The following is a 21,474-nucleotide window of genomic DNA, read 5'->3' on the forward strand; positions in this document are numbered from 1 at the left end:
TGGGACTTAGCTTCTGAGGTCATCAGTCCCCTATAGCTTAGAACTACTTAAACCTAACTAACCTAAGGACATCACACACACCCATGCTCGAGGCAGGATTCGGACCTGCGACCGTTGCGGTCGCGCGGTTCCAGACTGTAACGCCTAGAACCGCTCGGCCATTCCGGCCGGCAAATAGGAAGGAATTAAGGATGTATACAGGAGGGTTTTAGATCGAGTCAGTTTCTCAAACTCTGCACTGAGTCTGCAAACAATCACTGCTCATCGTCCGACAAGGATACAAAATATATTCAATTTGTCAGACACCTGCACACTACATCATTACTCGACCACGTAGGAGAACAACTTTTACATAATAGTCTGCGAGTGAAGGTGCCTTCTAGAAATAGGTTCGGTGAATATTAGTGTATTATTCCTAGGTTGGAATAAATTACTGATGTGGACTGCTAAGGCAGCCAGTCCACAGTGACGGGTAGCCGAAAGAAAGGCACGCGTACACACACGCCGACTGGCGTGAAGTCTGGAGCAGGATAAGTATTGACTTCTAATAAGAAAAGTATGCAGCTCCTCGAATACTTAACTTTATTCTTTGTTGGTTTACAACGTTCTTCTTGAGACATTTATACGATAACTATCAAACTATGTAAGGCTAACGGCGCCTTGCTAGGTCGTAGCCATGGACTTAGCAGAAGGCTATTCTAACTGTTTCTCGGCAAATGAGAGCAAAGGCTTTGTCCGTATAGTCGCTAGCAATGTCGTCGTACAACTGGGGCGAGTGCTCGTCCGTATCTCGAGACCTGCCTTGTGGTGGCGCTCGGTCTGCGATCACACAGTGGCGACACGCGGGTCCGACAGGTACTAAATGGACCGCGGCCGATTTAAGCTACCACCTAGCAAGTGTGGTGTCTGGCGGTGACACCACATTCCTCCCCCGCAAATCGGCGAACGGTCGTGTGATAAGGCTTCCGCCCGCCGTGGGGAGGACCCCATGTTGACGGATGCGATGAGGTGGGGAACCTAACAACAGGCGAGGCTGTGCCACCCGCACCCGGCCATTCGGTCCGAGGGGAGCTAGGAAACGCCTGAAAACCTAGTCCAGGGTGCACGTCAACATGCCGTGTATGCGCCCGTAAAGAGACAGGAGGGGCCGAAGGGTCAACCTCCATTGCGTCGGGGTATCCGACGCACGATGACGTCATGTGGTCCGGAGCGGGCAAGAGTTCCATGGCGGAGGACGGCTGGTCACGGGAAGCGATCGGCGGCGCGTGACCCAGGGAGGCGCTTGGCGGCTGCAGCGAAGCGTCGAATGCGGGCGGCGCCGGCGGGAGAACAGGAGGCGGCGGCGGCGGCGGCGGCGGCTGCGGCGGCGCGTCGCCATGGGGCAAAACGGAAGGCATCGTCGGTAACACCTGGGGATGAGGCGAGCCAGTAGATGGGTCCCCAGGGCGCTGACCGGACGGCACCGTCGCTGAAAGCAGACGGGGAGCGGCAGAACCCGTGCGACGACAGAGGCGCAGCTGATTGAGATGCCGACGCACCTCACCAGAGGCCCCCAAAACCAAATACATCGCGCGGCCGAGGCAGCGAAGAATGCGCCCTGCGAGCCAACGCCGTGAACCTTGATAGTTGCGATAGAATACAACGTCGCCTGGAGCAAAAGCCGGAGTCTGCCGCTGCACTGGAACCTGATGCGGCGGATGCAGCAAAGAAATCAAGGTTCGATGAGGACGACCGTGGAGCAACGCAGCCGGCGAGCGACCATCTCGGGGCTGAGAGCGATACGAAGACAAAAAGAGCAACAACGGGTCCTACCGACTGCGCCAGGAAGCCTTATCACACGACCGTTCGCCGATTTGCGGGGGAGGAATGTGGTGTCACCGCCAGACACCACACTTGCTAGGTGGTAGCTTAAATCGGCCGCGGTCCATTTAGTACCTGTCGGACCCGCGTGTCGCCACTGTGTGATCGCAGACCTGAAATAATGTTCGTAGGTTCGCAAGATGATCTTCTTCTGTCTGTCCGGAGATCACTATATCGTCCAGATAGTTTGCTGCAGTAGGGACCGACGCACAAATAGTTTGTAAATATTGCTAATCCAATGTGCCCTGCACGCGTGGGTTCGGATCCCATCCCCGTCGCCAATGATGTGGACTGCTAAGGCAGCCAGTCCACAGTGACGGGTAGCCGAAAGAAAGGCACGCGTACACACACGCCGACTGGCGTGAAGTCTGGAGCAGGATAAGTAATGAATGCTAATAAGAAAAGAATGTATCGTCGGTTTACTTAACTTTATTCTTTGTTGGTTTACAACGTTCTTCTTGAGACATTTATACGATAACTATCAAACTATGTAAGGCTAATGGCGCCTTGCTAGGTCGTAGCCATGGACTTAGCAGAAGGCTATTCTAACTGTCTCTCGGCAAATGAGAGCAAAGGCTTTGTCCGTATAGTCGCTAGCAATGTCGTCGTACAACTGGGGCGAGTGCTCGTCCGTATCTCGAGATCTGCCTTGTGGTGGCGCTCGGTCTGCGATCACACAGTGGCGACACGCGGGTCCGACAGGTACTAAATGGACCGCGGCCGATTTAAGCTACCACCTAGCAAGTGTGGTGTCTGGCGGTGACACCACATTCCTCCCCCGCAAATCGGCGAACGGTCGTGTGATAAGGCTTCCGCCCGCCGTGGGGAGGACCCCATGTTGACGGATGCGATGAGGTGGGGAACCTAACAACAGGCGAGGCTGTGCCACCCGCACCCGGCCATTCGGTCCGAGGGGAGCTAGGAAACGCCTGAAAACCTAGTCCAGGGTGCACGTCAACATGCCGTGTATGCGCCCGTAAAGAGACAGGAGGGGCCGAAGGGTCAACCTCCATTGCGTCGGGGTATCCGACGCACGATGACGTCATGTGGTCCGGAGCGGGCAAGAGTTCCATGGCGGAGGACGGCTGGTCACGGGAAGCGATCGGCGGCGCGTGACCCAGGGAGGCGCTTGGCGGCTGCAGCGAAGCGTCGAATGCGGGCGGCGCCGGCGGGAGAACAGGAGGCGGCGGCGGCGGCGGCGGCGGCTGCGGCGGCGCGTCGCCATGGGGCAAAACGGAAGGCATCGTCGGTAACACCTGGGGATGAGGCGAGCCAGTAGATGGGTCCCCAGGGCGCTGACCGGACGGCACCGTCGCTGAAAGCAGACGGGGAGCGGCAGAACCCGTGCGACGACAGAGGCGCAGCTGATTGAGATGCCGACGCACCTCACCAGAGGCCCCCAAAACCAAATACATCGCGCGGCCGAGGCAGCGAAGAATGCGCCCTGCGAGCCAACGCCGTGAACCTTGATAGTTGCGATAGAATACAACGTCGCCTGGAGCAAAAGCCGGAGTCTGCCGCTGCACTGGAACCTGATGCGGCGGATGCAGCAAAGAAATCAAGGTTCGATGAGGACGACCGTGGAGCAACGCAGCCGGCGAGCGACCATCTCGGGGCTGAGAGCGATACGAAGACAAAAAGAGCAACAACGGGTCCTACCGACTGCGCCAGGAAGCCTTATCACACGACCGTTCGCCGATTTGCGGGGGAGGAATGTGGTGTCACCGCCAGACACCACACTTGCTAGGTGGTAGCTTAAATCGGCCGCGGTCCATTTAGTACCTGTCGGACCCGCGTGTCGCCACTGTGTGATCGCAGACCTGAAATAATGTTCGTAGGTTCGCAAGATGATCTTCTTCTGTCTGTCCGGAGATCACTATATCGTCCAGATAGTTTGCTGCAGTAGGGACCGACGCACAAATAGTTTGTAAATATTGCTAATCCAATGTGCCCTGCACGCGTGGGTTCGGATCCCATCCCCGTCGCCAATGATGTGGACTGCTAAGGCAGCCAGTCCACAGTGACGGGTAGCCGAAAGAAAGGCACGCGTACACACACGCCGACTGGCGTGAAGTCTGGAGCAGGATAAGTAATGAATGCTAATAAGAAAAGAATGTATCGTCGGTTTACTTAACTTTATTCTTTGTTGGTTTACAACGTTCTTCTTGAGACATTTATACGATAACTATCAAACTATGTAAGGCTAATGGCGCCTTGCTAGGTCGTAGCCATGGACTTAGCAGAAGGCTATTCTAACTGTCTCTCGGCAAATGAGAGCAAAGGCTTTGTCCGTATAGTCGCTAGCAATGTCGTCGTACAACTGGGGCGAGTGCTCGTCCGTATCTCGAGATCTGCCTTGTGGTGGCGCTCGGTCTGCGATCACACAGTGGCGACACGCGGGTCCGACAGGTACTAAATGGACCGCGGCCGATTTAAGCTACCACCTAGCAAGTGTGGTGTCTGGCGGTGACACCACAATTACCACTTGACCTTTGGAATTGGAGACAAATTGTTGCCAACATCGTAGTTACATCAGCCATAATGTTCTCAGAGAATGGTCGTGCTCGCAGATCGGATACAGAAAAGGTTAATACGATATTAATAAAGTGCAGGAGTACCCAAGACTAGGTCCCAGAATTAGTATCAATTGTTGAAGATAATAATGTCCAGATTGTATTAAGTTGGTTGAAACCGGAAGTGAATATCAATGAAATCTTAAGTTGAGATTGGAATATTTATCGTAAGGATAGGTTAGTCGCCAATGGTGAAGGCGTATTTATTACAGAAAAGAACTCGATAATATCTAGCTGGATTATCACAGATTCCGAATGTGAATTAATTGGTGGAGTTAAGCATCAAATGGTAATCAGATACTTTTATCAAATGTTCAAATGTGTATGAATTCCTAAGGGACCAAACTGCTGAGATCATCGGTCCCTGGACTTACACACTGCTTAAACTAACTTATGGTAAGAACAACACACACACCCATGCCCGCGGGAGGACGTGGACCTCCGGCGGGAGGGGCCGCGCAATCCGTGACATGGTGCCTTTAACCGCGCGATCACTCCGCGTGGCTGCTTTTATCGACTGCGTGGGTGAGGAGCTGTAGTGGTAGAGCGCTTAAGAGATAACTTGCACAATATCATTAGTAATTTACCTGATCATGTCGTTGTAATGTGGCGTGACTTCAACTTGACAGGTACATATTGGCAGAGCCATGCCAATCAAAACTAGTGCCAGAAACCGACGTGTTGGCCGAAAATTATTTCGAGCAGATAATTAGAGAACCAACTCGTAAAGGTAACTGAGCCGTAGTTGTGTCCGGCTCTTCAAAAAGCGCGCCAGGCGGAGTGCTTTCCCTTCGCGTCTAGTGTATGCGGTGGCGCTTTCGGTTTGGCGCGCTGTTTGGATAACTACCGCCCTCTGGCGGGAGGTGGAGCAAGTGTACGATCGCGTGACGATCGAGCAGTACGTACTGGGCGGTGACCGAGAGAGGTGGTGGCGCGAGCGGGGCCCTGTTGTTGGGGATCGTCAACTGCTCGCCACGTGCTTTCCCCGACCTCTTGGCTGTCAGGGGCTAAGTCTGCCTTACTCGCATGTACGTGGCTTGAAGCTTAGAAGCCGTGGTGCAGGAGATCAGCGCGTGGGACCTTCTTATCGGCCGTTGAAACCACTGGTTCTGACGAGCTTTTGGAAGTACAATGTGTTCCCGGCGCTGTGGTGAGGAGTTTTCAAGTTCTAGTGAAGTGTAGGAGTTTCTTGACCAGTGGTTTTGTTGGGGTCTTCCCACCACAGTTTTCGTTTGGCTGTCCGCGGGAATGTGATAATTGTTTCTTGGTCGGGCCGTTCATTCACACCTCGGTTGGGTGATTTAGGGTCGTTGTCGCGTGTCTCTGTGGTTCGGAGTCTGTGCAGTCACCGTCCTTGCTACATCTTCTGGTTTTGGGTAATTCGGGGAGGTGGTGGCTTGTAATGGAAGTTTTGGGGCCGGTCTGCTGTGGCCCTGTAGACCACCAATAACTATTCCGCCTAATGTGATTTGGGCCCCTTTACACGTGTCACTCCCTCACCGAGCAAAGGAAAATTTTTGCCTTTAATGTGAAGGTTTGTGTGCTGGCTTATTCACATTTATCTTGTAACAACTGACAGGTGTAATATAAGTTATTTAACTGGCGAGAGACATCTATTTTAGCTTTACTACAAACTAGCTACTTAAAGGTGTTTTTTTTAAGGGATTGTTCTCTTATAGATATAACAAGTTTAAAATCTTATTATTGGGAAGTTGTTAACGTCGTACCTTGCGATATCCTTTACATAGAGAAAATTTGCCAGCTATTTAAAGAGTGTTTTTTTTTAAATTGTTGTCATATCAAGTTAAAATCTTACTATCGGGAAGTTGTTAACGTCATACCTGACAATCTCCTTTTCATAAAGAAAATTGGTCAGCTATTCGAAACTGTTTTTTAATTCCAGACTTAAAAATTTATTATTGAGAAAGCCTTTTGTTATTTCGCCAGCACCTCCTGGCCCCTACTTCCACGATAACGATAATGTTTTTGGAATAACATGTGTACTTGAGTTGTTGTTTGTGAACCGCCCTAATTGTCGGTTCAGTAACGTCTTAGACCCAGCAACAAACAGACCTGAACTTACCGGATCAGTTAACGTAGTGGAAGGTATCAGTGATCATAAGACTGTGCTAGCAACTACGACTAAGAGTTTTACAAGGAATGTTAAGAAGGGTAGGAAATCGCTTAGTAGTGGAAACACCAGGACCAGATATGATACCTATAAGATCCTTCAAAGATTATGCGAAAGAACTTGCTCCCCTTTTAGCAGCAGTTTGTTGTAGATAGCTGGAGCAACTAAAGGTACCTAGGAACTGGAAAAAAAGCACATGTCATTCGCGTTTTTTAGAAGGGTCGTAGGACAGATGCATATAATTTTAGGCTTATATCGCTGACGCCAATCTGTTGCAGAATTATGAAACATTGTTTATGCTCAAGGACTATGACAGTTTTTGGAGAACGAAGGTACGCTCTATAAAAATCAACGTGGGTTCGGGAAACAAAGATCATGCGAAACTCAGCTCACCCTGTTCCTCCATGAGATCCATAGCGCTATAAACAACGGCGCTCAGGCTGATGCCGCATTCCTTGAATTCAGAAAGGCGCTTGACACCGTCCCGCACTGGTGTTTCGTGACAAAAAAATATGAGCTTACCGATAATCGGCCCAGATTTACTACTGGTCTCAAGACTCCCTTGCAGATAGAACACAATACGTCTCTCTTATCGGAACAAAATCGGCAGATGTAAAAATAATTTCCTGAGTACGCCAAGAAATTGTGATATCTACTGCTTACAATGCATATAAATAGTCTATTAGAAACTGTCGGAAGGTCTTTAAGACTGTTCGCAGATGATGTAATTGTCTATAATGAAGTAGAACGCCAGAAGACGGTACAGATTTGCAGACTGAGAGGTAGAGGATTGACGAATGGAGCAGTCTCTGGGAGTCGACCCTGAACGTAATAAATGTAGCGTATTGCCCATACATAGGAAAATAGTCAGTTGCCGTACAACTACACTGTTGTTGTTGTGGTGGTCTTCAGTCCTGAGACTGGTTTGATGCAGCTCTCCATGCTAATCTATCATGTACAAGCTTCTTCATCAAAAAAATGGTTAAAATGGCTCTGATCACTATGCGACTTAACTTCTGAGGTGATCAGTCACCTAGAACTTAGAACTAATTAAACCTAACTAACCTAAGGACATCACACACATCCATGCCCGAGGCAGGATTCGAACCTGCGACCGTAGCAGTCTCCCGGTTCCAGACTGTAGCGCCTAGAACAGTACGGCCACTCCGGCCGGCGCTTCTTCATCTCCCAGTACCTACTGCAACCTACATCCTTCTGGATCTGCTTAGTGTATTCATCTCTTGGTCTCCCTCTACGATTTTTACCCTACACGCTGCCCTCCAACACTAAATTGGTGATCCCTTGATGCCTCACAACATGTCCTACCAACCGATCCCTTCTTCTAGTCAAGTTGTGCCACAAACTCCACATCTCCCCAATTCTGTTCAATTCCTCCTCATTAGTTATGTGATCTACCCATCTAATCTTCAGCATTCTTCTGTAGCACCACATTTCGAAAACTTCTATTGTCTTCTTGTCCAAACTATTTATCGTCCACGTTTCACTTGCATACATGGCTACACTCCATACAAATACTTTCAGAAACGGCTTCCTGACACTTAAATCTATACTCGATGTTAACAAATTTCTCTTCTTCAGAAACGCTTTCCTTGCCATTGCCAGTCTACACTTTATATCCTCTCTACTTCGACCATCATCAGTTATTTTGCTCCCCAAATAGCAAAACTCCTTTACTACTTTAAGTGCCTCATTTCCTAATCTAATTCCCGACTTAATTCGACTACATTCCATTATCTTGGTTTTGCTTTTGTTGATGTTCATCTTATATCCTCCTTTCAAGACACTGACCATTCCGTTCAGCTGCTCTTCCAGGTTCTTTGTTGTCTCTGACAGAATTACATCATCGGCGAACCTCAAAGTTTTTATTTCTTCTCCATGGATTTTAATACCTACTCCGAATTACTGCTTGCTTAATATACAGATTGAATACAACCCTGTCTCACTCCCTTCCCAACCACTGTTTCCCTTTCATCTCCCTCGACTCTTATAACTGCCATCTGGTTTCTGTACAAATTGTAAATAGCCTTTCGCTCCCTGTATTTGACCCCTGCCACCTTCAGAATCTGAAAAAGAGTATTCCAGTCAACATTGTCAAAAGATTTCTCTAAGTCTACAAATGCTAGAAACGTAGGTTTGCATTTCCTTATGCTATCTTCTAAGATAAGTCTTAGGGTCAGTACTGCCTCACGTGTTCCAATATTTCTACGGAATCCAAACTGATCTTCCCCGAGGTCGGTTTCTATCAGTTTTTCCATTCGTCTGTTAAGAATTCCTGTTAGTATTTTGCAGCCTTGAGTTATTAAACTGATAGTTCGGGAATTTTCACATCTGTCAACACCTGCTTTCTTTGAGATTGGAATTATTATATTCTTCTTGAAGTCCGAGGGGAATTTCGCCTGTCTCATTCATCTTGCTCACCAGATGGTAGAGTTTTGTCAGGTCTGGCTCTCCCAAGGCTGTCAGTAGTTCTAATAGAATGTTGTCTATTCCCTTCACTATTGATGACAAATTCCTGGAAACAGTAACCAAAGTAAAATGGCTAACAGTAACTATCCTCAGGGGAGGATAGGGACCGATCAGGGCATGCATCCAGGTTGGAGTGGGTCCAGTGTAATGATGATAAGTGGGATCGTGCTTCTAAACTTTTTATAAATTTTGCTCGATTTTCGGCAGGTCTTGTATGTACCCTGCAAGTATCCTACAGTGCTCCTTCATACTAACGGGCAGTTACGCTCCCTTGTTTCTTATAAACCTATGTCGCCTCGTCCAGTCACACTCTCTTTAAATTTCCCTAAACATTCTCTATTGTTGCATTCATAAAGTTGTTCTCTGTCTAGTCCTGCTTCTGCTTCATCCTCTCTCTTCTGATGCACCTTATCGTTCCGGCCACTCCCTGGCTTACTCTTAGGAAGATCTTCCATTTATCCCGCTCCTTCTTGCTGCTCCATTCTTTCCAGGCTTTCGTCGGATTCTCCACCGCTTGTTCACACCCCCTTGCTCTACCAGTACTGCTTCCATTTTTTTCCTTCCTTTCCCCAAAGTTCAGGCAGCAACCCCATTCATTGTATGTTCCTATTTCTTCCTCGTGTTAGACTCGATTGAGCCTTCAACTGTCTCAGTCTCTCTTCAATTTTGCGATTGCTCTATTCGTCTGTGGGTGTCTGCCCGTGTTTGGAATCCATGGGACTTCTGTAGACAGCGACGCGATTCTGTTCATATATTCTTACTGAATTTGGTTGTCATGATATCTCGCCATCTATCTCAACAGAGGATGTCAAACCAAACACCTTTCAGCCGTCCAGTTTCCAAACTTATTTTATTTGGCTTCTAGTTTCGGCGACTTACTACGCTATCTTCAGGCCCCTGACCAAGATGTAGGAAGACTCCACCTCGGTTCTGGTCAAAACAGGGGCCAGCATTCGAATACTTGTATCTATAGATTTCCGCTTTGCTATAGCAATAACTTCAACCATCATCTGCAGGTGATGGTTGAAGATGGCATAGTAAATCGCCGAAACCGGTAGCCAAATAAAATAAGTTCGGAAACAAGACGGTTGAAAGATGTTTGATTTGACATCCTGTATCGAAAAGCCGAGGCCCGCAAACAACTCTGAAAAGATGGACGTACGTAGATCTTTCTCAACGTCCTGAGCGAGAATGGCGGTTTTACTGTAGTAAACAGACGGGAAGGAGTGTTGGAACAGTTCCAGATCTACGAATGTGTGAGGGCTTAGATTTAGGAAAGAATAAACGTAATCAAACCTAAAAATTGGCCAAGTGCAAGTACGAATCGCGTGCTGAGGGCTCCGCACAATATATATAGTTCATCCACCCCGATATCGATACTTAACAGACGGACAGACAGACAGATGGAAAACGAAAGACACAAAAATATTGTTTTCTTGTGAGGTAATTACAGATTAACAGTTTTCTATTTTTTCTTTGGTTTTACTGTGAAACCTTGGTTGTTGCCAAATGTCTTCATTCCAGGTGTAGTGGGAGTACCCTACAGGCTTTTATGAATCAGTTTGCTAGTATAAACATATGTGACATAAATGGCCGCATCTTTTGACTGCATTGACTTAGAAGCTTAAATTTTCATACCGCCAAGGGATCGTCGACCTTAGCATGTGACATAGCTTCAACTTTATACCTCTACCCGTTCCTGGGGAAAAGAGCTCTTAACAATTTTACAGACAGACAAACGCACAACAAAACTGATCCTATAAGGGATCCTTTCTATCGACTGAGGAACGGAATCCTGTTGTGGAATAGAGACAAAACAGTAACAGAAAGAGCAGTACATTTGTAAGTGTACATCTTCGTACGCCAGTAAAATCAAAATCTTCTTCTGGGTAATATTCAAAGCCTTGTTGGTCTATGCCGTGCACTTTAATAGGCTAGAATCGTCCTTAGCATGCTACCCATATGCTGGTCAAGGTGCAGCTGCACAATTCTGTCCCACGTTCCAAAGACAATTCTCCTGAAGACATCCAACATATAAAGAATCATGCGACAATGCGATTTTTAGAAGGTCTTATTTCGGGTCCTATTGATCACAGAGATGAGAGGTCAAATGTTTTGAATACTCCTTGATCCAGCAATAATTTGTATCCCTGTCGGAAGAGCAGGAATACTGTAGCTATCTTATAGTATAAGGTCAAAATTTAAACGTTGCAATTTTCCCCCAGCCTAGGCAGATTGTGAAAATCGGTTGGCGTTTTTTTTTTTTTTTTATTACATGTGGTTATTAAAGCATAATTTGTTCAGAGAAAACCCTGAAGAACCATGATTGGAACGAAAAGTACCAATTGTGGGGATAGCCACTTCTATAGTTGTTATTCATGACAAATAGTCGAAATTTTTTCCATACGTTCTTAAGATGATGTTCTTCGCAGTCTTCTAAAATATTTTCGATTTAATTATCTGTGCTCGATATTCAGAGGTGAAAAGTTGCTGCAGTTATGCAGAAAACCGTTAAAATCGGTTTTTAGCTGAAACTTCCTCGCAGATTAAAACTGTGTGCCGGACCGAGTCTCGAGCTTGGGACCTTTGCGTTTCGCGGGCAAGTGCTCTACCAGCTGAGCTACCCAAGCACGACTCAAGCCCCGTCCTCACAGCTTTGCTTCCGCCAGTGCCTCGTCTCCTACCTTCCAAACTTCACAGAAGCTCTCCTTCGAAACTTGCAGAACTAGCACTCCTGGAAGAAAGAATATTGCGGAGACGTGGCTTTGCCGCAGCCTTCACTCCGCTGCAGAGTGAAAATCTCATTCTGGAAACATCGCCCAGGCTGTGGGAAAGTTATGTCTCCGCAATATCCTTCCTTTCAGGAGTGCTAGTTCTGCAAGTTTCGCAGGAGAGCTTATGTGAAGTTTGGAAGGTAGGAGACGAGGTACTGGCAAAAGTAAAGCTGTGAGGAGGGGGCGTGAGTCGTGCTTGGGTAGCTTAGTTGTTAGAGAACTTGCCCGTGGGAGGCAAAGGTCCCGAATTCGAGGCGCGGTCCGGCACACAGTTTTAATCTGCTAGGAAGTTTCATATGAGCGCACACTCCGCTGCAGAGTGAAAATCTCATTCAGGCTTTAGCTGTTTTGGCTCCATGGGCCATAAGTATTTGAATAAATAACCGTAGAAAATGGCCCAAATTTTAACGGTAACTTTTAACATTTATCTAGAAACACCATTTACCCGTTTTCGAAAATATTTATCCTTTATCAATATACACTCACAAACCATGATTTTATGGTTCCAAAGTACCAATTGTGGGGATGGTTACTTCTATAATTTCTTCATTCCAAATCTTCAAAACTCTTAATATGTTCTTAAGATGATGCTCTCGTGGAAACCTGAAACTTTTCTCGATGTTTTTATCCGGGACCGAGATCCAGATGCTCAAAATTATCGTATTTGTGCCCGTAAAACGTTCACGTAATATCAGCTCTGAGGCGTATATGTAGTTTTAACTGGCTTAACGACCACGTGGCGATGGTGCTGAGCTCATCGCAAGGATCAAAAAACTATATTTCTAGGTTCATTTTTCCACCAATTAAACTTTATAATGCTCTGTCTCTGAATCAGGGGGATTTCACGGCCACAGAGGCTATCTTGAGCTGGAAATTATTCGATTGTGAGACATGATGGAAAATGTTCAAATGTGTGTGAATTACTGCTGAGGTTATCGGTCCCTAGACTTACACAGTACTTAAACTAACTTATGCTAAGAGCAACTCACACAGCCGTGCCCGAGGGAGGACTCGAACCTCCGGCGGGAGGAGCCGCGCAATCCGTGACATGGCGCCTCAGACCGCGAGGCCACTCTGCGCGGCGAGACATGATGGCGGAAACTCCTTACAAAACAATTATTTTGTCATACGAAATTCCTTGTGTTTTAAAATTAAGAACCGCATTTTTGATGTTATGTAGGTCTAGTCTAACAATGTTGTGTATTTGTATGTGAAGTAGTATAAAGTGAGTTTACGCTGGATGCAGACGGTTTTGTGTTGATCTTATATTATGCATACTTATTTGTTGTTTATTATGTATCAGAGCATGTAAATTTGTTGAAGTATATAAATAAACTGTCAACATACCACTGACCTACAGAATGTGTTGCATATACACAGCACACTCTTCTGTTACAAAAATGATAATGTCGGAAAACAAAAAAGACGTATGTGCTCATCTGTAATAAACTCTAACAGAAAAGCGGGGAACCAACTGTCTCAGTTTCCATTCCTCCTTCCTCACAGAAAATTTTTGCATACGAACATATTCACGCTTTTTATGCTGAAAGAGAGTAGCAGAGATACAGTGCCAATGGAAGAGCGAGGAGACGGTGATGGTGGGAGAGAGAAAGTGACAGTCAAAAAGGAAGAGAGATGGATGAAGACATTAGCAACAATGGGAGCCAAAGACAGAGAAGATAGTGATGGTCAATGAAAGACAGTGGCAGTAAAAAAGAAAGAGAGATGAAATTCTTCTAGGAAAGTTTTTACTGAGTTTAACGAAGGCGATGTTGGCCTGATATATTCGACGATGCCCTTTGGCTACACTGACTAAAGGATCCTTCTAAGAAATACCAAATTAAGATAACCTGAAGATGCCTAAATAAGGCGAAACGCGTAGTTGAAAAAATAAAAAAACTAAAATTGCAACCAAGACTGTTTTTAACCAATACTGAAAGAGAGATGGATGATGACGGTAATAGTGGAACAAAAGAGGAGACAATGGACAATGGATATGAAGAACACGTATGAGTGGAGAGCGTACATAGGTTTGGGGGGATCTGAACAGAGAAACGGCCATTTCACCCATCCCTTATAACCATGTGTTGATGTGTTAAAGTTTCCTAGTCTAGGGGACAAAATGCAGAGCAAATCATCCCGAAGGGCATACATGGGGAGAATTGTTGCTTGAAGAGAAAGACAACAGACTGTAAGCGAGTACCAAAGAGACAGTGGCAGTGGGAGAGAAAAACACTGCGACTAAGACGACGTCATTGGTACAGAGAGAAAGTGGCAGAGAAGGAGGTAGTTATAAGGAAGTACGAGAGAAAGGGATGAAGACAGTAAAGGAATGAGAAACAGACAGGAGAAAGTACCACTGGGAGAAAAAGGAGACAGTGGGTGAGAGACTTATTATGTAGACAGTGAGAGGGCGACGCTGAGCATACATCACTACAAAGAGAGACCGGATAAAAGGATTTAAAATAATCTGTGTTAGAAGAGCGGGAATAAGTTCTCATGCCAGAATTTCTGGTGAGGAAGGCAGACTGACGATTGGGGCAGCTGGTACGCCAACTTTCTGTTAGTCTTTTAAAGCGGAGAATATTCCTCTTGTTTTGTGCTCCGACGGTCACCGTAAGAACATTAAAAGTGCCACATGGCTTCAACGGCTGCCAACCACGTAATATTCCACGATGCTCTTTTCCTCTTATAACTTTCGACGCTTCATTTACAAATTGAGGTAAGTTCTTCCACATTCACATAAAAACTTCCTCTACTCACTGTACTTCTTAGAATCTTAATTAAATAAATATTTTATTCCATAACGACATAAACTTTCTCCGAGACCGAATCGCACCCGATCATGTTCGGTCACTCGTCCAACTATGAACTGCGTCTCCTTCGCTTCCATAAGCGCACGCAATCTGATAGGGGACTCCACGGCTGCTGACACGAAACTGTTCCTTCCGTGACAGAGCGAGGATCCACAGTGATTTGCACGCTGTACTCACATTCAGGACGACGACAGTTCACATCCCTGTCTGGTCATGCAAATTTAGGTTTCCCGTGATTTCCCTAAATACCTTAAGACTAATGCTGGTATGGTTCCCTTGAAAGGTTCAAATGGCTCTGAGCACCATGAGACTCAACTGCTGAGGTCATTAGTCCTCTAGAACTTAGAACTAGTTGAACCTAACTAACCTAAGGACATCACAAACATCCATGCCCGAAGCAAGATTCGAACCTGCGACCGTAGCGGTCTTGCGGTTCCAGACTGCAGCGCCTTTAACCACACGGCCACTTCGGCCGGCTCCCTTGAAAGGGAACGGCCGTTGTTTTCCTTGGCAGTTCTTCACTAAGCCAAGCTTGTGCTGCGTCACCAGTGTCCTGGTTGTCGGCGGGCCGTTAAACAATAATATTCCTTCCTTCATTAATTGTTCTTTCTGGAATTACTTAGAAGGCCAACGACATAGTAGTCGCCAGAAGTAGATGGCTATGATCGTTTATTAAAAAGGGTATCAATAAGGATATCCTTACGGTGACCACGAGGTAGGCGTGTGCTGGTGCGTTCTCTTGAAAGAGGAACACGTCACAGGAGTGCTGAGAGGATTCTGTCCCGATACTGCAGTTCCCTGATATTACTCTCGATCATCTTCGTCACCTTCTAGCTTTTGTCTAAATGTTCCTTTCGTTCAAGGTGGTCTGTTCTTCTTCGTCCCTCTCCCCCTCCTCTCCATCCCCATATTATTCATCCAGTACAATGTTTGTTCAGCATTCTTATTTATATCTACCTTTTCGTAATTTCTCTTTCAGATGGGGGTTCTCTTAATACCTTTAGATTCTGATTTTGGACTTCATCCGTTGTTGTAACTTCCTGTAATCTCGTCGACAGAATATTTTGTTTTGAATTTATATTTATCACAGAAATATGAAGTGTATTTTGCGTACTGTATTTAGTTGCTTTTTAGTTGCGTGTTATTATTTTCCTTGAGAATTTCATCAGGTTTGCAAGTGTGTGTGTGTGTGTGTGTGTGTGTGTGTGTGTGTGTGTGTGCTCGCGCACGCGCACGTGCCACGTGCACGCGAGAGAGGGAGAGAGAGAGAGAAGGGTGGGGGGAGTAGAAAGAGACAAAAAAGGTTTTTTGAAACTCTGCGGTGAAACACTTGACCGTACCTGTCACTTGTTATGAAGTCGAGTTTCTGTTGTTAATGTACTGAATTCATTTCTCTGCTCTGAATTTTATTTACGAAACGAGATTTAAACGTACATTTACTTTCGTAGACTCTGCATCGACTGATTTTATTATCCGCGAAGCTAAATATACGCGTTCCACAACCTCAAAGTTAGGATACTGGCAAAGATGAAATTCATGTCGGCCTCTGTTTCGCTGCTGTCATTAATTTCAACATTTACAAGCACAAACCACCCAGACACGATCGCACTGCTACGCTTACAATTACCCACGCTTTAGCATGTGCTATCTCGCTTCTACAGCTTCGCTGTTGCCACCTCCGCCGCTTCTCCAAATTGAAGAATCTGCGATAAATATTTACTTTCCGGTCAATGTTCGCCTAACTCGAGGAACTGAAAACGTTTTTGCATAAAAGTCCTTGCGGCTTCAGGGAATTCGTTATTTTTATACGAATGGTAAACAATTTAGTGCTGAATTATGAAACCCATTTCATCTATGATGTATTTTCTTAATTCTGTAAAAATTTCTGGCGCCTAACACAAACACCACCCGTAAGGACGGCGTCGTATGTTTACGAAAGCGCTGTAAAATTCGTTGCAATGCACCCCGAAAAGCACGCAAACCGCCTGACAAAAAGAGACGCGGCGGCTCTCGAAAATGAATGTTTTGCAGCGCGACGGGGCACGCGTGTTATTCATGAGGCGCTCACAAAGAAATCCGGTGAGCTTTGTTGCACTGCAGAAGTCCCTGTATTCACTTAGTCGTCAGCGAGGAGTAGCGCCGAGAAATTATTTTTCATTTTCACAGTAGGATTTGTTTTGGAAATGGCGCCTACAAGTACTTTCTGATTTCCGAGCGGCTGCGCAATTTAACGTGTATAACTGTTTGTGTTAGAGTATTTTGTGAATGGAGTGGGAGAAGCATTTTTTGCTCCTCTGAAATTCCTCATTTGTTTCATTGTTTCGACGTCGAGGAAAATCAGATGGAGGGCGCGTTATTTGTTTGGCATTTAATTTACGCTAATGTTTCAGAAAGAGGGAGTGTATTCCGGCCACTGCGCGTTCACAGGCGTTAACTTGTTCGGGGAAACTGGTTTCGTAATCAGAATTATTCGGCGTTGGAGGAGGGGGGGGGGCTGATGTTTTAATAGAGAACGAAATGTACATTTTTCAGTATACGGTGTGTTACACAATTAATAACGGGAATTGACATGGGTGGAAGTATACGATAACCGAAGCAAAAACGTTCGGCTGAACAACTTTGCAAACGATCCATTTGTCAGAATGTGTGGTTACGAACCGCCACTGACTTCAGCACGGAATATTTTTCGGCTAATTCCTCTCCTAATTGCCTTAATCAAGTAAGACTCATTAACAGTTGCTGAAAGACTTACAATAAAAAACGCATAGTACCAAACAAACACCAAATACTTTTACAACACGATGAATAATCCGTACAACCAGAAGCTAGACCCTGTCACCAATACCTGACGTGCACTACGCCCAACTCCTTTACTAGGCTCCGTCAATAACTGGTTGTACTATGAATTTCGAAAAAAAATTAATCAGAACAAGGCATATCAGTTTTACACAAAATAAATGGGGTAGCGCCAGTATGAACTCTTAAGCTCCAGAAGTATCTAAAATGTAATGAAACATCAATAAATATTACTGCCTTATCGTAACTAATATAACCAGTAGGGTGATTAACCAGAGGCAAACATGCAGAAAAATTAATGGAATTAAAATTTTGACAGGAAAAATAATAAATTAAATCTGTTTCTTAAGTTCCAAAATGCCCCGCAAAACTAATGAACTGATGATTTTGGTTTTAGGAAAACATAAAGAAAAGTTAGCCAGTTTCTTAAACTCTTAAACACAAAACAGACTTAAGTTAATCCAAGTTCAGAGACCTCTCCATAACCAGAAGCAAGATAAGACAAGGCCTCTGGTGCAGTATTAGAAACAGTCGTTACAGCAATGGATGACACATGACAGCTGAGACAAAACTAGGTAATTCGGAAGCAGTCTTGCGTATCGAAGCCGCGTGTGCAATACGATTGATATATAGCGAATGCTTCACTGCCGAGGTGGCGAGTTTTCAGCGTTGCCAACGAATATCATATAAGGATGTAAATAGTAATGACTGAATATGTCTTGGTATGTAGTGAAGGTATCCTTTCGTGGCGGAAATTAATTCTTCGAATATTTACAGTGAAAAAGTGCTTAGAATTTTGTTGGGTGTACAGCTTATTGCCAAATGTGGAACAAAAAAAAATTGAGTCGAACATCACGGTTAGACTAAACCTGTAATGTCGAGTTCCCTTTCGAGCTGAACTGCACGAAAAGTAAGCAAAGAACGTCTATAAGAAGAATATCTCTGCCACAACAAGAAGAACATGATTTTATGAACGTTGAAACCATGGTCAAGGGGTATAAATAAATCTTAACTTTGCAACTAATTGGCTTTGTATTACTTTTTCAAGAAGATGTCGTGTTGTAGTTGGTGGTTCAGCCGTGGACAACATAGGAAGAATACTTTGGCCTTACACATCAAAAATTGAGCGCTTAAAAGAGTGGTATTATCGTTTCCTGCTGCTTGAGAAGTTACACGTTAGAAGCCTCTTCTTCTGACAGTGAAATGTCTATGAAGACTGTATGAGTATTACGGATTCTCTCTAAAAGTGTTTTATGTGCTTGTCACAAACGAAAGTGTCTCCATTGGTGGTCACCACAAAACCGTAGAAACTGACGACTTGCATCTTGCGATTCGTAAGTACGGCAAAGAACGTCTCCTGAAAAACTAAATCGAACAAATTTGAGTCTCTGGTGGCATGTGTACTCTCGGGTTATGGCAACTTGGTGCCCCTGATAAAGCATTTTGTTTTATCTGGTATAAGAGTCATAACAGATGGGTAAAAGATGCATTGCTTTTGCGAAAGGAAAGTGTCGGCCACATTCTTTAGAGTTCGTTCTATCTGATGATTCACGAGGAAAACATTGAGCATTTATGAAAATCCTTCAAGTCATCTATTAAGAGAGAAGGTCGACCAGGTGAAACAGATGAATAATATATATATTCGAGGACTTATATTTTAAATAACTTACGACTGTCAGGGTAATATCTTCCATTATAAACTTTTCCCATTTTTCTCAGACACTGAAAGTCGTCGCTTGCTTTAATCATAAATATACCTCTGAGTGATGTTAAATGTTATTGTCTTTACATAAAGAAAAGTAACCTTCAAATCGTGAGCTACATCCTTGATTTTTTTATTTATGCAATTATTGAATTTGCTCATGGCACCTCTGTTGCCTGTGTCTGCAGTCACTTTCAGAACTCAGATTAATAATCAAAGTAACTAATTCAATAAAATTGAATCTTGAATTGCTGGTGCACCCATGTATTATCATAAAAAATAAAAACAGTGAATAATTTAGGGAATATGAACGAGAATAGTAGAGTATTTAAGTTTACAAAGATAATGAAAAGGTTTTATGCACCCTTTTATAACTAAAATGAGCAGATAAAACTTCCGAAAGAAATGACAAGCACAAGTGAGAAAAGGGAAGGTCCTTGCCTGGCAAAGCATTCATTGGAACGAAAACTATACAAATTCTGCCCTGAATTAGTGTCTTTTACAACGCTGCCTGACTTTGTTTACAAGAATCCTCTATGAGGCCCTATTCTATTCAAATGGAATGAACTACGGCCAAGTACACCACAAAATATGGTTCACCAGAGGACAGGAAGCTGTGAATATCATTTAAGAGGAGTTAGAACGGAAAAAATTTTCACATTTTCGGACTTTTATCTCATTATAAAATTTGCATTTTTCCGAATAAAATGATATATATATCACTTATAAACTCACATGGTAAGTATTTTATTTTATTTTTTTTATATATAATCTACACCGGTTGAAAATGTTAAAATTTTTATGTGAATTACTTCAAGATCTAATAAATTCGGTAATTTTTTATATCGAAGGCTGTGGATTGCTGTGTTACAGCGGTTAAATTACGTATTTCTATTGGTAGCACTGTCAAAAACAGTATTCCATCGTTTCATGGTATAAACACGCGTTGTATGTCGAAGCGCTAACATTTTTCCGAGGAAAAGTGACGAATAGATTGGTAAATCTCTCAAAAAGTAAAGTATGACGCCAGAACGAAGTGTTTTTAAGAACCGTGGGTTTCATGGTAATAGATTTTCAAATAAAGGGGCACATTGTGTTCAACATGTGGCGTGTGAAGTTACAGACAATGAAATATAGGCAAACTCGTCAGTATCTAGAGAAACACCCATTAGTGCTTCGAAGATTAAGATAAAAAGTTGTGATACACAATTTTCTCAAAACGAAAGTGATGTAAATGGTAGTTTAGGTTATATTCTGATAGATTTACACATCGTAACGAGGTTATTAAGTGAATGTGTGTGCTGTAAAATACGTGGAGGACCGGTTAGTTTACACGAAGACAGCGACGTATCAAATGGACTAGCCAGGAAACTTATCATTAATTGTGCCAGTTGTAAATATACTCATTCATTTTGGAATTTTGATAACTGTAAGGGTAATTATTTATTGGCAAAGGACACACCGCAGCAGAAACAATGTGTGCTGTGATGAGTATGCCACGCCCACCTTGTAAAATTGAAAAGTATGCAGGATTTATTGGAGCTTCTGTGGAATCTGTTTCATGTGAGTCAATGAAGGGTGTTGCAAACGAAGCTGATGAAATAAATGATAGTATGACTGACATACCAGTAGCTTTTCATGGTACTTGGCAGAAGCATGGCTACAGTTCTAAGACTTCTCTTGCTACAGTGGCCAGTGTGGATACTGAAAAGGTAGTAGATTTCCAGATTTTAACCAAAAATTGTTATAAGTGTAAATCAGGGAATGAAGAAAGGCATATCTGTGACAGAAATTATGGAGGAACAAGTGATGGTATGGAGACCTCTGCAGCTATTGAAATTTGCACTTGATCTGTGAACGAAGGGGAGCGTGTTACATTAAGTTCTTAGGTGATGGACACCCAATGCATATAACAGTGTAATAACCACTAAGCCTTATGGCGAGAAGATTATCACAAACTGGAATGTGTTGGTCATGTCCAGAAGAAGATGGGCACCAGGCTGAGAAAGTTGAAACAAAGTTTGAGAGACAAGAAAGTTTCTGATGGTAAAACCATAAGAGGCAGTCTGACAGACAGAATGATTGATGAACTACAGCAGTATTATGGGATGGCCATTAGAAATAATACTGAGGATTTGTTGAGAATGAAGCAGGCAGTATGGGCTACCTTCTTCCACAGACTGTCAACTGATGAAAAACCAGTACACCACATTTGCCCTCCAGGACCTGATTCATGGTGCAATTACCGCAATGGCCAGTACTCAAACAGTTCACACAGCCATAAACATTCCATCCCAGCAGCGGTCATGGATATCATAAAAGCTATTTACAGAGA

The sequence above is a fragment of the Schistocerca piceifrons genome, chromosome 1 (assembly GCF_021461385.2).
Source record: "Schistocerca piceifrons isolate TAMUIC-IGC-003096 chromosome 1, iqSchPice1.1, whole genome shotgun sequence".
Taxonomy (NCBI): Eukaryota; Metazoa; Arthropoda; class Insecta; order Orthoptera; family Acrididae; genus Schistocerca; species Schistocerca piceifrons.